Raw genomic sequence first — 21,111 nt, 5'->3', positions numbered from 1 at the left:
AATCATTCATTCCTGGAAGCTATAGGCCTTGTTCCTTTCATAGCAATAATCAGGCATTTATTCTCTGTTCTAATTTCTTTTTCACTTGAAGATTTTAATTGCCAGGATGGGGGTGTGCGTGTGTGTGTATATGTGTGTGTGTGTATATGTGTGTGTGTGTTATGTGTATATACATTCTGTATATATGTATGTATATATCCCAGAAGACATAGCAGCATTTGTGTATGTTATATATAGAGAGAATTTTAGTATATTACACATATACAATTTTTTAAAACCCTATCCCTAGAAAATATGAAAATGAGGCCACAAAATCCAGTGACTATTATCCATAGATACACAAAGGCATATTTCTGTTCTTATAAAATGTTGCAAAGCTTTAGGCAGGCACATTTACATATCTAAATCCCTTGGCAATATAATTCAACCACCACTAGAGTTATTACAAATGAACTAGGGCATATGCTTATCAGAATATGTTAAATTCTCTTATACTGATAGTCTGTTTCAGCAAAAGCTTAATTTCAGATTACTGTAAGTGGCACGTGGAATGTATCCGGTGATGTACTTCAGTAATGACAGGATAAGAGAAATATGCAGGGGCACATTTCTCACAAACTGAAAGACACCATGGGCGATAGATCTTCTTTTCAACTGAAAGGTATTTTTACTAAAACCTTAAGTTTGTTTTCATTATTTCTTTAAAACCTCATGCCGTTTTATAGAAAAAAATTACGATTTCCACTGCTGGGGAACTGTTACCAATGCAAGCAATGGCAACATCAATTTCCGTCCAGTCCTTTTTTAAGTTTTTAATTTAAATTCTAGTTAACATATACAGTTGCTTTTTTAAAATATAAAGTTGGACTTACAGTCTATTATAAATCTCTAGGAGATACGAAGGGATTCATCCTAGATATTAGAGCTACAGCACAAAAACGTTACAATAGTTGTGTAGGTTTCTAATCTGAGAAATGGTGCCTAACACCCACCTCTGAGTTCCACTCACGAAAGCTGGCGAATCCGATTGTGAAAATAACTGCCGAAGGTGCCCCTCAAGATGTTGTTTCTTGTCTCTCAAATAGTTGTGATTTACTCTGCGTCACACAATAACCCTCTTTTAGAAATTTCATCTTTAATATTTGAGTAGGAAACATTAGGTCAAGTTACGGCATTATCTATATTATATTTATGGTGGATTTCTGATGAATCCAGTTTTATTGTGTGGTATACTAAGCATTTTTATGAACTCCCAAGTAGGATCGAAAAAAACTGGAGTTATTTGAGGCTGGAAAAATGTTTGAGTGGAACCTGAAACATAATCTGCAAACCACGGTTCCTCTTCATTTTATGTATATTTCAAGGGAAATTTAATTCATATGTTTCCGATTAATGCACACTTAGCTCATCAAACTTGTTGTGCAAGAGTTACTTGATTTCCAGGAAGCCTTTCTCTTTGCAAGCCATTTCCCTCTGTACGAGGAAGTCTAGTTCTGCCTGTGTTAGATGCTGTGCAAAACTGGAAACACTTCTGGTGCCTTTTTTTTTTTTTAACGTGTCTGAGTTCATACTTTTGCTTGACGAGAACTTTTAAAGCAACCACGGCCCTTGTCTTCTTATAAAAGCAGTAAAAAGAAAATAACTGATATACTAGATGTGACTTAATCAAACTCCACAAATTAGAAAAATAATTTGTGAATTTATATTACACTGAACCATACAATCTTTGACTGCAAAATGGCTAACATATGTTAGAAGCAGTAATGGAAAGAAATTGAACCAAAAGTCAAAGGATCTGGTTTCTAACCTCAATCCTGCCACACACTTTCTAGGTGACTTTAGAAGAATCATATTGTTTTTCTTTATCTTTATCTGTAAAATGAGGGGGTTGAATAACATGAGTTCCCTGGAAACAATTCTTAAAATTCTGTCTAATTTGTAAACTCAGTATGCATTTTGTCAGTGGTAACATATATATGTGTATACATATTTATATATACATATGTAATACAGCTGTGTCTCAAAATATCATCAAAAATCTATTTTACTTCAAGAAATTATCTTAATTCACTAAAATAAGTCTATAGCAAAATATATCTTGGTCAAAATTTAACTAAAGTCTTACAAAAATATTTTCTATAATTTTTCTGTGACCTGCTTTTATGAAAAAGAAACAAAAGATATGGCAAGGACTGAATTATGGGTTAATATTCTTTCCAGACTAGATTACAGTGTTTACATATAACACACATGTACAGCTATTACATCAGTGGTCTTTACATGACAAGTAATATAACAATGACATTCCTAAAACCCTGAAAATTTTGAGATCATTTTCTTAAATAGGATAGTTTGCTTCACACTACGATAACAGAGTCCCTATGTCTCAGTAGTTTAAAACAACCGTAGATCATTTCAAGCACATGTCCTTTGCGGGTTATCTGGGGCTGGGCTCCATGTCGTCACTCAGGGATCCACGTGGATGGATATACTTCACTTCAGGCTTTATTTGACAATCGTGGCAGGAGTGGGATGAGCATGAGAAATCACTAACGGTTCTCAAGTTTTTACAGAAGCTGGCTTATAACCTCTGCTGTGTATTAGTGACCATTGCAAGTTGCCTAGCTACACGTGACCTTCAAACAGGTGAGAAAGCACAAGTCTAGCATGTACCTGGGAAGCAAATGAGAAATAAGTGGTAGACAGTGTCAGTGACTCCCACAATGCAGAGAAAAATGTGATTTTTAGTGTAGCAAATTACTTAAGAAAAGAAAGTTGACTAACCTTAGATTTTTGAAATCCAGAGTGTTTTTTAATTGAAATAACTTTAAAAACCATATAATTAACTATCCCCTAATCTTTATTTTAAAATGCTAATTTCAATTAGTACATTTAAGAATACAAAATGTTATTATACTTAATGCTAAAATTATTCTTATAAAATCGTTTTTTAACTTAATAAGGACATTCATGGGTTTGACAAATTTATAATTTTAGATAATAGCTAATATATATCATTTCCTTTATACATATCATACATTCTTTTACTTATACATATATCCTCTGTGCCAACAATTAGTAAAAATTATTCTCAATGTGTATTCCAAAAAAGAAACAATTTATTTGTATTGTCTTTACTCACATATCTTTGAAGTATTGGTTTATTACCATTCTAGATTGAGACATGACCTCTCCAAGTCTTCCTTTTATAGATGAAGAATTGGTAACTCAAGTGATGCCTCCCTCAGTCCTTACCAGTATACTTAGAGCTCAATTTTTTCATTTTTAATCACTTCTTTTCTACCTTATTGAAGTATGATCAACAAAACTGTATATATTTGAAGTGTACAATATCGTGATTTGATATTTGAATATTGTGACATGATTGCCACAGTAAAGCTAATTAACACACCCATCAACACAGAGTACTTTTGTTTTTGTAATGTAAGCACTTAGGACCTACTCCTTTTGCAATTTTCAAGTCTACGATACATTATTATTTATAGTTACTATGCTGCATACAAGGTTGTCAAAACTTATTTATCTAACAACTGGGAGATTGTACTCTTTCACCAACATCTTCTCATTTCCCCAGGCCTCAGTCTCTGGCCACTACCATTCTCCTTTTTGCTCTGATGAGTTTGTCTTGTTTGATTATTTTATCTAAAAAATCAATAATGTTTCTTTTGTTTGGACTATTTTAAATATGGTTTAATATAATGCCAAGTAGTGAATTTTCTGTAGGTTATCTGATTCTTAGAACATTGAGCATTCTAATGGAACTCCTACAGTCTGCTGAATATTGGGGGAGAATCTAAGTGCTATCTCCAAACTTCTTGTTGTTGTTGTTAGTTGGTTTGTTGGTTTGTTTTCAGGGGAGAGGAAGGTTCTGCCTCAATGCCAAATGGACCAATGGTATGAAAAAGAGATTCTAGTTCAAAGGCATTCCTTCGCAATATGGTACTGCTTCCTCTTCTGTGCTACCACAGTGCATGTGGTATTGAGTTGAAATTAGGGCTTCTGTACTAGATTGCAAACTCCTTGAAGTCAAGTAGCAGGCTTATATATCTCAATAACTCTAGAACTTACTCCTAATTGGGTGAAACTTAATCTCTATTGAGTAAAATGTAAATGTCAAGTACTTCATAAAGTACTTGCACATATCTCATCTCACTTAACCCCCTCACACACTCAGGAAAGAGGATACTGCCCCCATTGTGCATGTAAGAATATTAAAGCTCAGATGACACAATTGAAAATACCCAATGCTGCATCAGGGTCAGGACAAGATGTAGACCTGGTTATTTTGAAGCCACGTAGGATAATATTTCCTCTATATCCTCTGTTTCATATATGAGGAGTCAGGCACAGAATAAACAGCCAATTAATAAGTGTTAAATGAGCCAATGTGATAATGTTGTAGAATTTTTAGCTGTGGAAGTCATGACAAGTAGTAGATAGTGTAGGATGTTGCCATGTGGACCCAAAGCACAAGGAGCACAGAGCATGGCTAGTTTTCTAGTCAACCACAGGAGGTGCTGAAAGAAAGGAAAGCTACCAGAATAAGGATTGTTAAAAGGTCAAAGCAGCTACATACCACTGGTCAGTTTATTATGAAATGAAAGGCACAGTGAGGGTAACAATGGAAGGACTAATGACCCCAAATTGTTTAATGGTAACTGACTCTTATTAATGATAGTTTGTTCTGTTGTTCTTTCCCTTTGTATAGCTGCATATAAAATTACTGATGTAATTCCTATCACTTTTCTAACCTAGTCATAAAATACATATTTACATTTTTACTTAAAATAATCAGAGTATCTAATAGAAATGAGACCATAACTATTAAAAATTCAATGCATTGCACAGAATTAAATTATTATTTCTCTTATTTCTGATTTTTTTTTTCATAGAAGTCAACTTTGTGGAGGCAAACAATGGCCTTGGGCTAATATTTACACTCTTTTATTTTAGTAAACTAGGAGTTTAGCATAGAGATGAAAAGAAGCACAAAGAGAGATGGATGTAGCTCTAATCTATTTTGATCCTACGTATCTTACTATCAAATTTGCCAACACTAATGTATTTTGGTCCTTATTTTCTTTTGGTTGAAATATTTTGATATTTACTATAATGGGAATTATGACAGTATGTGTATATATATATCTTCATACATGTATCTTTATACAATTTTGATCTCAGTAATTTCTAATAGAGTCTATTTTGTTTTTCTATATAGCTAACATTTTGGTACATTTTGTTGTACTTTCCTGTATAGCTCTTTAATATGTTCTGCTCCCTTAGTTTCTTGGGTATATTCTTCTAAATTTAAAATATGCTTCTGCTCACTTCAAGCTCATTTTGAATTCTGGACTTACTTTCCAGGGGGAGAATAAACACCTCCTTTCTGAAACATCTTCTCTAGCTTCTGTCAACAGCAAACATAATGAGCTTGCTTCTAAGACATCACTTAGGACACCGATGAAAATGCTAAGTAGCTTGTATTGTTGATCTTGGAAGCAGTATAGAATCAATTCTATAATCAATCAAGGCTGTATTTCTGACATTGTAGAGCTCATCGTGGTGATCATGACTCTCAGATAACACTTATTTGACTTTACAAGGTGGAGACAGGTACATCTGTTTATTACATGATGCAAAAGTAGTCTGACCTTAGATCACTGTGTTTCTAGAATAATGTGAAAGATAACAGTATTCTTCCAGCCATTTATTTTAAGAATCCTAAAATATGACTAATAAGAGGTAAATGATTACTTCTATAAATACAGTATTTTTCAATTAAGCCTAAAACATATTTGATAGCCTTTGAGGGAACCAAAGAAACATACAGGACTTAATCACAATGATCTAAGGGAAGTCTATCATGATTTAGTCAAAATAATTGTACAGAATCCTCTAGTGGCAATATAAATTGAATGTTTGTGTTCCTCCCCTAAGATATCCATATGTTGAAGACCTAATCCCCAACAGGATGGTATTAGGAGGTGGGTACTTTGGGAGACAATTAGTTGTAGATGAGGTCATGAGAATGGAGCCCCTATGATGAAGTAGTGTCCTTCTAAAAGGAAGAGACACTAGAGCTTCCTCTCTTCACCATATGAAGACACTAAGAAGGCCCTGCCTGCTAATCAGGAAAAGGACTCTCATGGGAGAACTGAATTGACCAGCATTGGTCCTGGATTTCCCAGCCTCCAGAACTGTGAGAAAGAAATTTCTGTTTTTTAAGCCATCCAGTCAATGGTGTTTTGTTATGGCGGTCCAAGCGGACTAACACATTTGGCGTTGTGCTTTACGATTCAGTCATAGACTGAAAAGAATACTAAGAGAAATGGAGGATATTAATGAAAGAAACCAATACAAGTACCTCCGACTTGAACAAAAAGTCAAGTAATATGGCACACTGAAAGGGGCCCCGACCAAGGAGATCAGGGACTTGATTTCTGATATTTTTCTCTGCAACTGAGAAGCCAAGTGATCTTGCACCAAATACTTTACTTACCCCACCTCAATTTCCTTATCTTTAATATAAAATGGCTGGAGGAGATAATTTTTATGATTTGTTTTTAGTACAGAAATCTTACATTTCCAAATATTGAAAAGTAGAGCACTTAATTGTATGCATCTATATACATATGCACCAGTATATATGCACACATCTATGTATATTTAAATGTATACATGTCTTAAAGATTTGCAGTAAAATGCACAGTATCATGTTTTCTCTCCTTTCAATAAAAATACAAAGATCAATAACAAGAGGAGATATAAATTTATGTGAGAAGGATATGAAATGCATTTCTTAATGTCTCTAAGAATCAAGAATTTGTACAATGAGCTAATGACATAAATCCAACCAAAGAAATCAAGTAAATCTTTAGGAGCTACTAAAATGGACATACTGAGGGTGGTAGATTTTTGAAGAGATGGGCATAAGGAGGAGGTTACTATTCTAAGGATCAAATTTTGCAAATGATTACTTATTATTGTCTCACTTTAGATTTAATATCCTTTATTTTTTACCTGGCTCAAAGATGTCTTGTTATAGGACGGCACAGCTATCTTTTCCTCACAAAAATGTATACATAGTTCATAAGTCTGTGAACTGGAAAATAATTTTTAATAAATATGTATCTGTTCCTCCTAACTTCAGGGTGTGGCTGAAGCATTCTGAGGTACGTTGCTTGCAAAAATGATACGTGCATCACACACCTGCTTCTCTGGTTTGGCTCCGATGGAAGGCACGGCTAAAAATGAAGTTTCCTCACTCATGTCGGTCTACAGGGTAATCACAATAGCTCTTTTATGCTATGTTTAACAGTATACTTTGTAAGCAGCACTTTTTCATATATATCATTTACACTTCTAGTACCCTAACTTCTTAGTCTACCCAAAAATCTAAGCTCACATCTTTGAATGGCAGAAAAAAATAAGCTTTTTAAGTTTTCAAAACTCTATTAAGGCCATTTGCTAGTTTTAAGGGAGAGAGATAGTGAGAAAAAAAGAGGAATAAAGGAAGATAGGAAGGAGAAAGGAAAGAAGGAAGGAAGGGAAGGAAGAGAAGGAAGGGAAGGAAGGAAGGAAGGAAGGAAGGAAGGAAGGAAGGAAGGAAGGAAGGAAGGAAGGAAAAAAGGGGAGAGAAAAAGAAGAAAGAAAGGCCGGGTATCTGAAGGAGAGCATCGAATGAAGAAGGGTGAATATTATTGACCACAACACACCAGTACAAGATTCGTTCTTCAAACCACAGAAATCAGGTTACCAGTTTATTCACCAAACTGATTCTAATTTTGAGTTTAATGAAGAAAAATCATCTGAAAAACCATGCCATGTAAATACGGTCTTTATTTCAACTTTTGTCTACGACCATGTTTCTGTGTATGAAACGTATTTCCCCCCCTGAGTGATTTTCCACATTTGCCACACACACTGCCCCCTCCTCCTGCCTTGAAACCTGCCTGTATTTTTCTTTTATAAACTTTGACAGAAAAATTGGAAACTTTCTTACCAATTAGATAATAAAAACAACTTCCCCTATTTCTCTCTATTACTCAGGGAAATCTCAGTTGTGCTGTTTTCTTATTTCCTCAGGTTATATATGATCTTAATATACGCTCATTAATTCAGACACACTGAACATTTATTTTATTTGTAATTTTTCCTCCTTGGTATTCTCTGGAGATGCACATCTCAAATTTATGAGTGACTTGGGGGTAAGTAGTTATGCAGTCATGCTCCGCCTGCCTCGGTGTCACACATTCATAACGTGGAACACTCCATCTACACCCCAGCCACACATCACAGTCATGGTTCCAGTCGCGCAGTGTCCTATTGCAGCGTTTCATGTCGTGCCTTTGAGAGAGGCAACTCCTGATTAGACCCTGGGTTTCCCCTGTTTCTAATGACTGGACCCACTTGGCTGCTGACCTGGTATAAATGGGGATGGTGAGCACGTCTTTGGTCTCCTGTAGCTGCAGAGGGCTCAGAGCAGACATAAAACAGGCCTACAGCTCTACAACATCTGAACAGTGTTTCCTGTCTGTAGTTCTCATTTTTACACTTGGCATGAGCTGCGGTGACCTTTGCCCTGTTCTTTAAAGAGATGCCTTTTATGGAGGTTAAGAATGACTTGGCCCCCAAGCTAACGGAGTCCTAGGCTCCCACTGAACTCCAACTGTGCCATATGTGCGTGGTGCCGTGAATGCTGATTTAGTGGTGTGGGCAGCAGTCCACCAGAACCGAGCACACTGAGATCACCACAATTATGTGACTTGAAGATATTTGTGTGCCCCACTGATCATTACCAGAGTTATGAAAGTTGGGCTTTGGGTTGCACTGAGCTGCCGAGTCGGCAGCATTTTGACCACATGAATTAATGATAGCGCGGAAAGAACATGCTACAGCTACTTGTGAGTATTCGCATTAAAGTCAAACATGGGACTTATCCTGGAAATAGTGTCTCAACCACTTGCTTCTGGATAGGGCTGCACACATTTGCTGTATCTCGTTCTCTACGTAGTTTTGACTCCACGTGCATCCCCGTGCATGGGATTCACTTGACTAAGAATCAATAATAAATTAAATGTATGTTTTTGCATAAAGTTGCATCCCTAAGAGATGATGAGAAAAACAAACGCTTCCTTTTGCTGGCCATTAGTATGATCATTTGGACATTCCTGAAAACTTTTGCAGGACCGAGTTCCTGGGAAGTAAATGTAATGTTTATGACATGAAGAATTCTCATCTTTTCAGAGCTGAAGTACAATGTTGTACCGTGCAAAATCTTTATTGAGATTGTCAGAGCATTGATTTAATATAAAATATTTTGATACTTTGTTTAATCAAGACAATGGAATACATATAAAACTATTTCCCTGACAAATTTCCCTTGATCTGTGATCAATGTGAAGGTGCTATCTTAATCATGGCATCTCAGAAATAGAGACCTTGCTACTTACTAGTTCTACTTACTATACTAACTAGGTCTATATTACTATTTACTATGATAGTAAATCTATTGTAGATCACTTAAAAATATATTATCTTGTCTGCCTTATTTCCCTCCAGGCCCTTGGAATAATAATAGAAGTGACTCTTGAGTTAATTAGTCCACTATGGCCAAATGCATCTACTTGTAGTAAATGAACAAGCAGAGCGCAATACTATGTCTCTTCCATTTATCACTCCCATTGACACTTTTTGGGCTCATTCAATGAGGAGTCTCAATCACAGACACTAGAAGTGATAAAAGTTAAGGAAGCAGATTCACTGTTTTCTGATATACTGTGTCAAAAACAAACTCCCAACATCTAAATATCTTTGAGGTCATGAAACGAAGAGCTAACAAGTAATTTTTATTCTCAAATTTAGGTTACTGAAATGTACTTCGACTGAATCTTTAGAATAAGAAATAAGTACAAAATCAAGAGAGGGCATTCTTTGGTGTTTACCCAAAGAATATCTATACCAAAACCTGCACAAGCATGTCTACAGCAGTTCAATTCATATTACCAAAACTTGGAAAAAAAAAAAAACAACCAGATATCCTTTAGCAGACAAATAAACTGGATAACAAATGGATTTATAATAAATGGATAAACTGTATATATTTAGACAATGGAATATTACTCAGTGCCAAAAAGAAATGAACTAGGAAACCATAAAAAAGACATGAAAGAAATTTAAATGACTATTACTAAATTTAAAAAGCTGATCTAGAAAGGCTGCATGCTGTATGGTTCTAACTCTATAACATTCTGGAGACCACAAAGCTATGGAGACAACAAAAGGATCAATGGTTGCCAGAGATTGAGGTGGGAGGGGGTGGGGATGAGAAAGTGAAGCACAGAGGATTTTTAGGACAATGAAAATACCTTACGTAATAGTATAAATGATGGATACCTGACATTATGCATTTGTCCAAATCCACAAAAATAACATGAAGAGAGAACTTTAACGTGAACTGTGGACATGGGGCAATATGGTGTGTCAGTGTAGGATCCTCAGTTGTAGTAAATGATCCAACTGCCAAACTGGTGGGGTGGGGGTATTGATGGTGGGGAAGGCTACACACGTGTGAGGGCAGGCGGTGGACGGGGAATCTCTCTGCCTTTTATCCAGTTTTTCTGTGAATCTAAAAAAATGCTCTAAAAATATTTAATCAAAAACAATCAAGTAGACAAGAGTAAAAATCTGTATCTTGGTGTTAAAGATAAATTACCACAGCATCCAAACTTGGCTTAGGCTAGACCATGAGCAAGCAGAGAGCAGGCTTCTATTTCATTTGTTCCTATTTCAGGTATCACCTAATCAAGTGTCTGACGTGACGTTGTTCAATGTATATATGTTGAATTGAATTGAATAGATATTAATTGCTGTTAACTACTTAAAATGAAGAGAAAAATAAATTGTATATCCTTTCTGGATGAGCCTTTGTCTTGAAAATCTTTCTCAAATAATTTTTATCTTTCCTTTTGCATTTATACTTTTCCCTCGCAGTTTCTTTTTCCCATTAGAAATGTATTTCATATAATTGGATGCCTGAATTCTTCTTTACTTGCCCAGAACAAATTCTCAATAGCCAAAGTTAAATGAAATCTCTAAGTCCAGCTAAATTTTCAGGAAGAAAATTTAAAAACCTGATTTTTATTTTAAGATTTTGTTTAGTAGATGATTAATGCTCTTTCTTAAGCAGTAAGTGTTGTGTACATAGAAAATAAGTATGTGTGTGTGTGTGAGGCCTATGAAATTCAATGACTTAAAAAGGAGATTTTAATTAGTATTTTAATTTGGCCATAAAACATGAGATTCTATAGCATGATACAAAAGAGTAAAAAATGTCTCCTTGACTTTGATTTGCTCAAAATCAAATGGTAAATAAGTCCAAATTAAAAATGACTAAGCATTCGGAGGTAGCAATATGTTTAAAAGCTTATGGTAATTGCATAAATTTAGAGAGGCATTAAGGGATCTGGCAACGTGAGTCCAAAATTGAATTGCTCTGCATTATCGAAAAAACGAATTCCTTCCAACTATCAACTTCAACATTTGAAGTCTTAACATATAGATTCTGTGGGCACTTTGCTACCTGCAGAAAACCCAGAGAAAATGGAAAATGGTTCAGTCAATATGCTCGATAAACTGCTCACCTAATAGAGGGAAGGGCAAAAATAACTTCGAGCATTTCATTTCATGGAGAGCTAGCCGCGGGGACAGAGCCTCCTTGCTGCTCTCCGGGTGAGCGTCCGTGCTCCCCTCCCCGGATGGCCCAGCTCCGTACTCCCCCTGCCTGGATGGCCCAGCCCCGTGCTCCCCTCCCCGGATGGCCCAGCCCCGTGCTCCCCTCCCCGGATGGCCCAGCTCTGTACTCCCCCTGCCTGGATGGCCCAGCTCCGTGCTCCCCCTGCCCGGATGGCCCAGCTCCGTACTCCCTCTGCCCGGATGGCCCAGCTCCGTGCTCCCCCTCCCCGGATGGCCCAGTCCTGTGCTCCCCTCCCTGGATGGCCCAGCCCCGTGCTCCCCTCCCCACGTGGCCCAGCCCCGTGCTCCCCTCCCCGGATGGCCCAGCCCCGTGCTCCCCTCCCCGGATGGCCCAGCCCCGTGCTCCCCTCCCCGGATGGCCCAGCTCTGTACTCCCCCTGCCTGGATGGCCCAGCTCCGTGCTCCCCCTGCCCGGATGGCCCAGCTCCGTGCTCCCCATCCCCGGATGGCCCAGTCCTGTGCTCCCCTCCCTGGATGGCCCAGCCCCGTGCTCCCCTCCCCACGTGGCCCAGCCCCGTGCTCCCCCTGCCCGGATGGCCCAGCCCCGTGCTCCCCTCCCCGGATGGCCCAGCCCTGTGCTCCCTCTGCCAAGATGACCTTTCCAGGGGCTGTGTAAACAGGCTTGGGCCTTGGATCTTAATCCCAACTCAACTGTGAGAATGAGAAACTGTGTGTTGCTTTCTGAATGGTCTTAGAGAGTCGTGATGTATGAATTCAGGATTTTGCGATCAAAGCCCTCAGCCATTGTAGGCGCACCTGTTTCAGGCTCCGTGATTCGAGTGTTCTTCAGGAGCATTCCTGGTAGGAGACGCAGGGGGAGCGCCTTCCCATGGCACCTGCTTCCCCAGACGCTGCTGGGTTAATGGGCAGGTGCAGCGGCGCGTCCCGAGCGCCCTACGGGCCCAAGCGCCGGGGCTAGTGCTGGCAGGTGAGGCTCTGGCACCGCAGCGATCCGCCGCCTCAAGGCGGGAAACAGGTGAGCACCTATTTTTCCCAGATACAAAACAATGGGATACGGAAGACCTCCTTACCGGTTATTCACCCTGCTGCCGTAAACCCTCGGTACCAACTTTATCCTGACTTCATGTAAAACCCGTGTATTTAAGACGTTGGTGTTCGGGAGCTCCTCGTGACCTGGCCCCCTTTTGCACGGGTAACCCCAAACCGAGCGAGCACTGCAGGTCCTGGAATATGTACCCAAGTCCTTCAGTGGAGAAGTTTCCGCAACCAAGCTTTGCTTTCTTTCTTATTCCTCAATACTTGTCCGACTTTTGGCAAATAAGCCCTCCCTTGCTGGTCGAAGGCACTGTAAGGGTAGAGGATATTACTTGTACCCTGCTTTAGATTTTTACTTTCTATTTTTTTTCCCTTTGACTTCATGTTTAAAAAAACTGCATCAGCCTTTTCAATGAATCATAGAGAAGCACTGCAGGACGGCCTACTGAATGCAGCCAAGGATCTAGGGCTGCTTCACTTCTACACAATCTTGGTCCAGGCCCAACACAAGTTAGTCAGTCAAACCCTTGGATCTAGAAGGTGGTGAAAGACAGGGGGGGCCCTGCGCTCTTGTGATACGGTGATGCCAGCAAACCAGGAAGGGTTTGCCTCGTGGCTTGACCTGACATTGCAAAATGCTTTGAAGTACTCTTCTCATGGCCTTTTGGCATCTGGTTTCACTTGTACCTAATAATATTCGACAAGACTTGTGAAACACAAGTGGTAATTGTTTTTTCCTTAGCCACCAAATCTGCTGAAACAGTCTTACCTTCTTGTGAACCAAAAGACATCATATAACTAATATGTCTGGGTGCTGAGAAATGGGAGAATAGGAACAGATACCTGTACATTAAGCTGTAAAGTGAACTTAGACACTATTCACCTAATTATTTAGGAATTGTCATCCAGCTAATGGGACAGCACAGAATTCTCAAAGTTGACTCAATGCCATCCCAACAAGAGTTTTGTTTTTCTACCTTGTGATAAGAAATGGAAGCTTCTCCATGAAAAGAACATGCATGAGGTCTGTTTGCAAGGCAGATTTCAGTTGGTGCAAAAGATCAATCTTTTGCTTATTGTACTCATAAGGACACATAAGGATCTTATTAATTACTTAACTGAAAAAAGTGATGTGGGTAATAACTCCATTGACCATTGACAAAACACAACCATACTTGGTGCCTTTGAGTAACAAATGTTAATGAATATGGGCGCTTATACAATAAGGTAAGATCCATAGATTTGAGTATATGAACTCCTTTAGCTTATACACAGTCAAGACCAACAGATTCGTGGAAACAAACAATTAACAAAACAAGAAATATAATGGCAATAAAATGAATTCTTATAAATAATAAATGCCCATATAAGAGGAGACATAATTGCTTACTTCTGTAATGGATATAGAGTATTTAGTAAAGGAGAACATCTAGTACTAGATTCAAAGTATATCAAAAAGATTACTTGAGGATTGTATTAATAAAGTACAAATTGCTGGAAGTAATTTTGAAAGAAATTTTGGCTACTTTTCATAATCTGAAATGTAGTCTGATCCTTAACTCAGGATTTGCCTTTAAAAACTTATTCAGGGGATCCCTGGGTGGCGCAGCGGTTTGGCGCCTGCCTTGGGCCCAGGGCGCGATCCTGGAGACCCGGGATCGAATCCCACGTCGGGCTCCCGGTGCACGGAGCCTGCTTCTCCCTCTGCCTGTGTCTCTGCCTCTCTCTCTCTCTCTCTCTGTGTGTGTGTGACTATCATAAATAAATAAAAATTAAAAAAAATAAAAATTAAAAAAATAAAAATAAAAACTTATTCAGAGCAAATGAAATCTGCTTGTTCTAGAAGCGATCTATAATTGCATGTGACGTATCAGACAAAGGGCTAGTTTCCAAGATCTATAAAGAACTTATTAAACTCAACAGCAAAGAAACAAACAATCCAATCATGAAATGGGCAAAAGACATGAATAGAAATCTCACAGAGGAAGACCTAGACATGGGCAACATGCACGTGAGAAAATGCTCCACATCACTGGCCATCAGGGAAATACAAATCAAAACCACCAGGAGATCCCACCTCACACCAGTGAGAATGGGGAAAATTAACAAGGCAGGAGACCGCAAATGTTGGAGAGGATGTGGAGAAAGGGGAACTCTCCCTCCTGCACTGTTGGGGGGAATGTGAACTGGTGCAGCCACTCTGGAAAACTGTGTGGAGGTTCCTCCAAGAGTTAAAACTAGAGCAACCGTATGACCCAGCAATTGCACTGCTGGGGATTTACCCCAAAGATGCAGATGCAATGAAACGCAGGGACACCTGCACCCCAATGTTTATAGCAGCAACGTCCACAATAGCCAAACTGTGGAAGGAGCCTCGGTGTCCATCGACAGATGATGGATAAAGAAGCTGTGGTCTATGTATACAATGGAATATTCCTCAGCCATTAGAAATGATAAATACCCACCATTTGCTTCGACGTGGATGGAACTGGAGGGTATTATGGTGAGTGAAGTAAGTCAATCAGAGAAGGACAGACATTATATGGTCTCATTCATTTGGGGAATATAAAAAATAGTGAAAGGGAATAGAAGGGAAGGGAGAAGAGATGGGTGGGAAATATCAGAAATGGAGACAGAACATGAAGACTCCTAACTCTGGGAAATGAACTAGGGGTGGTGGAAGGGGAGGAGGGCGGGGGGTGGGGGTGACTGGGTGACGGGCACTGAGGCGGGCACTTGATGGGATGAGCACTGGGTGTTATTCTGTATGTTGGCAAATTGAACACCAATAAAAAATAAATTTATTATTAAAAAAATTGCATGAGCATAGAAATAAAAACAGCCAATAATAGGAAAATGCCTGATTGACTTTTGTAGCACTCCATGATACACTATTATTCAGCAGTAAAAATTCATGTTTTCAAAAGTATTAAGACGTGAAAATGTTCCTACCCACGTCAAAGGTGAAAGTATAAAGCTACCTACAGAGTCTGATTCACAGTCTATAAAATATCTAATAATATGATCTAAATGACAGCTGAGGTGACCCTGTCATTAATATATAAAGATGCTTGAGTCTCTCAAACACAAAATCCAGTTATTATCAAGATTTTTTTTTTTTTGCTTCTCAGGAATTTGAGTCTCAATAGTCATTTAGTGATTTCTCCTTTTTATGGATGGTCCTACAGTAATTAATAATATTCTTCTTTTTTCCTTTAATATTTCCTTTTTATTTGGTAATATTTTAGTTGTATTTATTTTTGCTTCTGATATTGGTAATTTGTATTTTCTCCTTTTTTCTTAATTATAGTTTCTTTGTGTTAATCAAGTCTAGAAATCTTTTCTTTTTTTTTTTTTTTGTTCCTTTTGTTTGTTTTGTCTAGAAATCTTTTCAATGAACCAACATTGGTCTGTTTTCTATTTCATTGACTTATGCTCCCATTTAACTACTTGCCTTCTACTTACTGCATTTTTTTGTTACTTGATTTTCTGTTTTAGAATTCCTTAGCTATAAACTTAAATTAAGATTTCCTTCCTTTTGGATATAAATAAAGTATAAACTTAACACTATGCACTGCTTTAGCAGCGTTCCACAAATACATTCTATTTTATTACCATTCAATTTGACATATTTTCTCATTTTCATTGTATAGTTTTCTTTGACCCATTGGTGATTTAGGATTGTTTTAATTTCCAAATATTTGGGTATTTTATAGATTTTTTTTTTGTTCTTAATTTTTCATTTAATTTAATTATAGCCACCTATAAAATAGAACCTATTTTATAAGGTTTTAACCTTCTGACATTTATGGAAACATTCTGTGGTCCAGTGTATGGTCTATCTTTTAATTGTTGAAATGTTTGGATTTAAATCTATCATCTTGCTACTTGTTTTATATATTACAGGCAATTGAAAAAAACGTATTTTTCTGCTGGTGATAGATGTGATGTTCGGTCATTATTAATTAGGTTGGCTTTGTTGGTGTTTGTGGTGCACGTGGAAATGGGCTGTCCAGTTTTCTTTCAAGGAAGAACTAGCCATAGCACAACACACTGAGAATGTTTGTATGTCAGCCCCTTCAGATCCTACCTCAACCCCAAAAGTCACCTAACCGGAGGTCATGTCGTTCCTGGGAAGCTCACTTGTAGTAACCAGGAGAGGTGGGGAGATAAGGGCGCTGCTGGTTCAGCCCGATGTGGACAACTCTGACAGGAAATATTTTCTCCCAAGATTCTGTCTTGTGTTAAATGGAGAACTTGTCAGACTCACTTAACAGTTTCACTTCTATTCTTAATTCTGCTTTCTTCTTCCTTTCACAGGTGCTGACCTTGAGTATTAGATTGCCATGAAATCCTGCCAGAGTTTGCTTTAGGAGATCTACCTGACAGTATTGTTTATATAATTCTTGATTTTTTGCCAACTGTTTTTTTTAAATCAATTATTGATAGAAAGGACTATTAAAAAATCTTCAGGTATGGTCATGGATTTCTCCATCTCCCACTTTTATGCTGTCAGCATTTCTTCATGAATTTGAAACTCTGTTATTAAGTCATACATATTTAGGATTGTTATGTCTTCCTTATGAATTATTCCTTAAATCATTATTAAATGCCCCCTTTCCCTCTTGTAACATTCTTTGGCTTGGAGTCTAATTTTTCTGATGTAAATATGGACACAGAATCTTTATCATGTGTATAGTTTGTATGACAGACCTTTTTCTGTCTTTAAATTTAACTTCTTCTTTTCTTTAACATTTTTCTTTTAAAAAACATAGAATTTGTTCTTGTTCACTGTCCACTCAATACATCTCCTTTTTGATTGGAGTATTGCATTCAACTATGTTTATTGTAGTTATTGATACATTAAATTTATCACCCTTGCTATCTTTTTTTTATATATTCTGCTTATCTCTTGCTCTTTTTCTTAATTTTCTTTGGAAAATGGAATAGCTTTTAGCATTCCATTTTATTAACTCTATGATATCCTTACTTACAATTTAAAAATTATTTTCTTAATGGTTGCTTTAGGGATTACAATATGCATCCATAACTTTTTATTGAAAATAAAAATCAACTCAGAAGTTAGGGGGTCTCATGATGGAACACTGATGGAAACAAAATAATCTAATTATGTTTTAAATGTATGACATACCTCCACCCAAGAGGGTAGGTGGAAATAATGACTTAAATAATTTTGGAAATTAATGAAAATAGTAAGACTAAAGACAAAAGGAACTCTACATAAACCGTATACTTTAATTGGTAAGCTTGTTTCTTACTGGGGCATAGGCTAACAATTCTGAAATCACCACATATACTAGGATTGGATAAATAAATAAATGGACGACCATTGGCAAGAGTCAGGTTTCTTACCCCTGGAGAGAAAAGTAACAGATGAGATAAAGGGGAGAAGCTAGAATGAACTTTCAGTACTAGATTAAAGTCAGAGAGCCATGTTTATCTTCATATAAATGCAGGGGGGTAGATAAACAAATTATAGATCCATGCGTAGTCATATGTTAATATATACACATATATTTCCCAGCTGTGTCTGTTGAATAAGCCTAATGCGATTATATTATGGTAGCAATGTGGATACCCAGTGCCCAGATATTGATTTTTAATATCAATCCCCAATAAAAGGAATCAGGCCTCCTTCCAGAATGGCACTTCCCCTCTTTGGTCTTCCTTCCTCAAATCTATGACCTCAGTCTAATCACCAGAAAAACATCATATTTATCCCAACGAAGGATAGTCTATAAAATTCCTGATCAATTCTCCTCAAAACCATTGAGCTCATTGGGAATACCAGAATCTGAGAAATTGTCATAGACCGGAGGAAACCAAGAAGTCATAATGAATACATGTAATGCAATATTCTGGATAGAATCCTGGAAGTGAAAAAGGATATTGTTGTAAAAAACAAACAAACAAACAAACAAACAAACAAACAAAGCATAGAGCTTAGTTCGTAATGACCTACCAACACCAGTTCATTAGTTGTGACAAATGAAGCATAGGAATGTAAAATGTTAATAATAGGGGAAACTTGTGTGGAGTATGCAGGAAATCTCTGTACTGTATATATTCTAAAGTAAAAAAAAATTATTTAAAAAATCTATTCAGAGCTAATAGCTTCCCACTTCATAGTTAGTATACCACCTTGACACTTCAAAACAATCACATGACCTACTTTGCATACATAATAACCTTACAGTAGTAGAATTTCATTTATTAATTATATAATGTAAGTCATTTTTACCATATTTTCTTCATTTATATATTTATGAACCCATTTTATAAAGTTAATTTGTGTTTAAACACAGTTGTCTTTTAAGAAAATTACAGAGAAAAAATATTTTATATAACTCATCCAGTGCTCTTTAATAGTTCCTCTATATCTGAAATCCATCTTATGTCATTTCTTTTCAATCTAAACATCTTTTTTTATGGCATTTTGTGTACTACAGGTAAACTGGTAAAAAATTTTCATAGTTTTTGTTTAAGATATTTTATTTCATTTTCTTTTTTAAAAATATTATTTATTAATTTATTCATGAGAGACAGAGAGAGAGAGAGAGAGAGAGACAGGCAGAGGGAGAAGCAGACTCCATGCAGGGAGCCTGATGTGGGACTCGAATCCAGGACTCTAGAGCCACGCCCTGGGCCAAGGGCAGGTGCTAAACCACTGAGCCACCCAGGTATCCCCCTATTTTCCTTTTCTCTATATTTTCATTTGACATAAATTCTGGATGCATGGTTTTCTTTTGTTTCTGTAATTTAAAGATGACATCCCATTATCTTTTGCTTTTCCATTGTTTCTAAAGAGAAGTCAGTCATAACTTGCATCACTGTTTTTTCCATTTGTAAAGTGTCTACCTCCTCTGTTTTCTTGGTGTTATTAGTATGTTTGCTTTTTAACAGTTGGGTTATCATTGATCTAAGTGTGGTTTTCTTATCCTACTTGAGGCTTGCTGAGGTTCTTTGATATGAGAATTGTTTTTTTTATTCTATTTTTAAAAACTTGTCAGATACTATTTTGTCTGACATTTCTTTCTATTCTCTTTCCAAGACTTGAGTTACATGTATGCTAAACCATTGCTATTGTCCCTTAGGCTTTGTTCATTCAAGAGACTTACATTAGCTTCTTTAAAGTTTTTGTCTTCCAAATCCAGCACCTGTATCATATCAGGGTTAGTTTCCCTTGAATGTTATTTCTTCTGAACATCTGTCATATTTCCGGTTGTGTACTGGCAATTGTGGATGATAAAGAGACTCTAGATTCTACTGTCTTCTCTCTGAAGAATGTTGATTTTTCTAAATCAATTACTAGATGATCATACTGAAAGCATATTGGCTTGTTTTTATATTTTGTGAAGATCAATCTATGGAAACTTCAGTATTCTTCAAACCCTTCAAATTTGGTAGGTCTCAAATTCCAAAGCGTGGACTTCTTCAAGTCTTGATTTTAAACTTTGTTGAAATAGACTTCGAGAAGGCTGTACTCTATAGTGTGGTCCTTTCTTCATAATGTGGCAGTTTTGCGTCTCTGCCCAGTGCCTGAGGTCTTAATGAAGTGTTAATGATGTCTCTCCGTTCTGGCTCAGCCAGACCTCCAGCATCTGCTTGTTCTGATTAAACTCTAAGAACTCAGTTCTATTCTCAACCCAGAAGAAACTGTTTCCAGATAAGCCGGCCCTACATATGTGAAGTCCCACTCTCAGCCAGGATGCATGAAGGAGGACCTCGGACTGCCCCCTCCCAGTTCCCTTTTTCAGCCACATCACTTGTCCCAGACCCCATCTCATCTCAGCAGGGTGTATCTGCCCCTCTTGAGCTCTAGTTTCATGCCATACTGATAGAGAGACTGACCAGGGAGCACACGGAGCTTCTTTAGGAGTTTCCTTTTGTCAGAAATGACGGAATTGTACCGCTGTTGTCAACATTTGCAAGTGACTAACACAGAGAAAGTGCTTAAAGTTTATACTTTGTATTAAAAGAAGCATTTGTCTCATATATTTTGCCCAATTTTATGATTGCTTGCTGTGTAAGGCAGTTCAGTACCAATGTAGTATCGAAACCTGGATGCTCTTAATGAGCTCCTGGTCTCAATTACATTTCATCCTGCATGGATGTTCTCTTTTCTCTCCTCTGTATTGACAGATAAATGAAATCCAGACACTTTTACTTGAGTTTTCCAAAAATAAGACAGGATATTTATATTTGTTATAGAATTTACTGAATTTTGGGAAAGAGAAGAATCTACATCACACAAATGCAAATGATCTTAAATTACTTGCTAGGTCTGCCTTTGATTTAACACGTTTTTGGGCACTGCAA

The sequence above is a fragment of the Canis lupus genome, chromosome 33 (genome assembly GCF_011100685.1).
Source record: "Canis lupus familiaris isolate Mischka breed German Shepherd chromosome 33, alternate assembly UU_Cfam_GSD_1.0, whole genome shotgun sequence".
Lineage (NCBI taxonomy): Eukaryota > Metazoa > Chordata > Mammalia > Carnivora > Canidae > Canis > Canis lupus.
The sequence above is the reverse complement of the archived record's forward strand: the minus strand, read 5'-3'. Positions refer to the sequence as shown.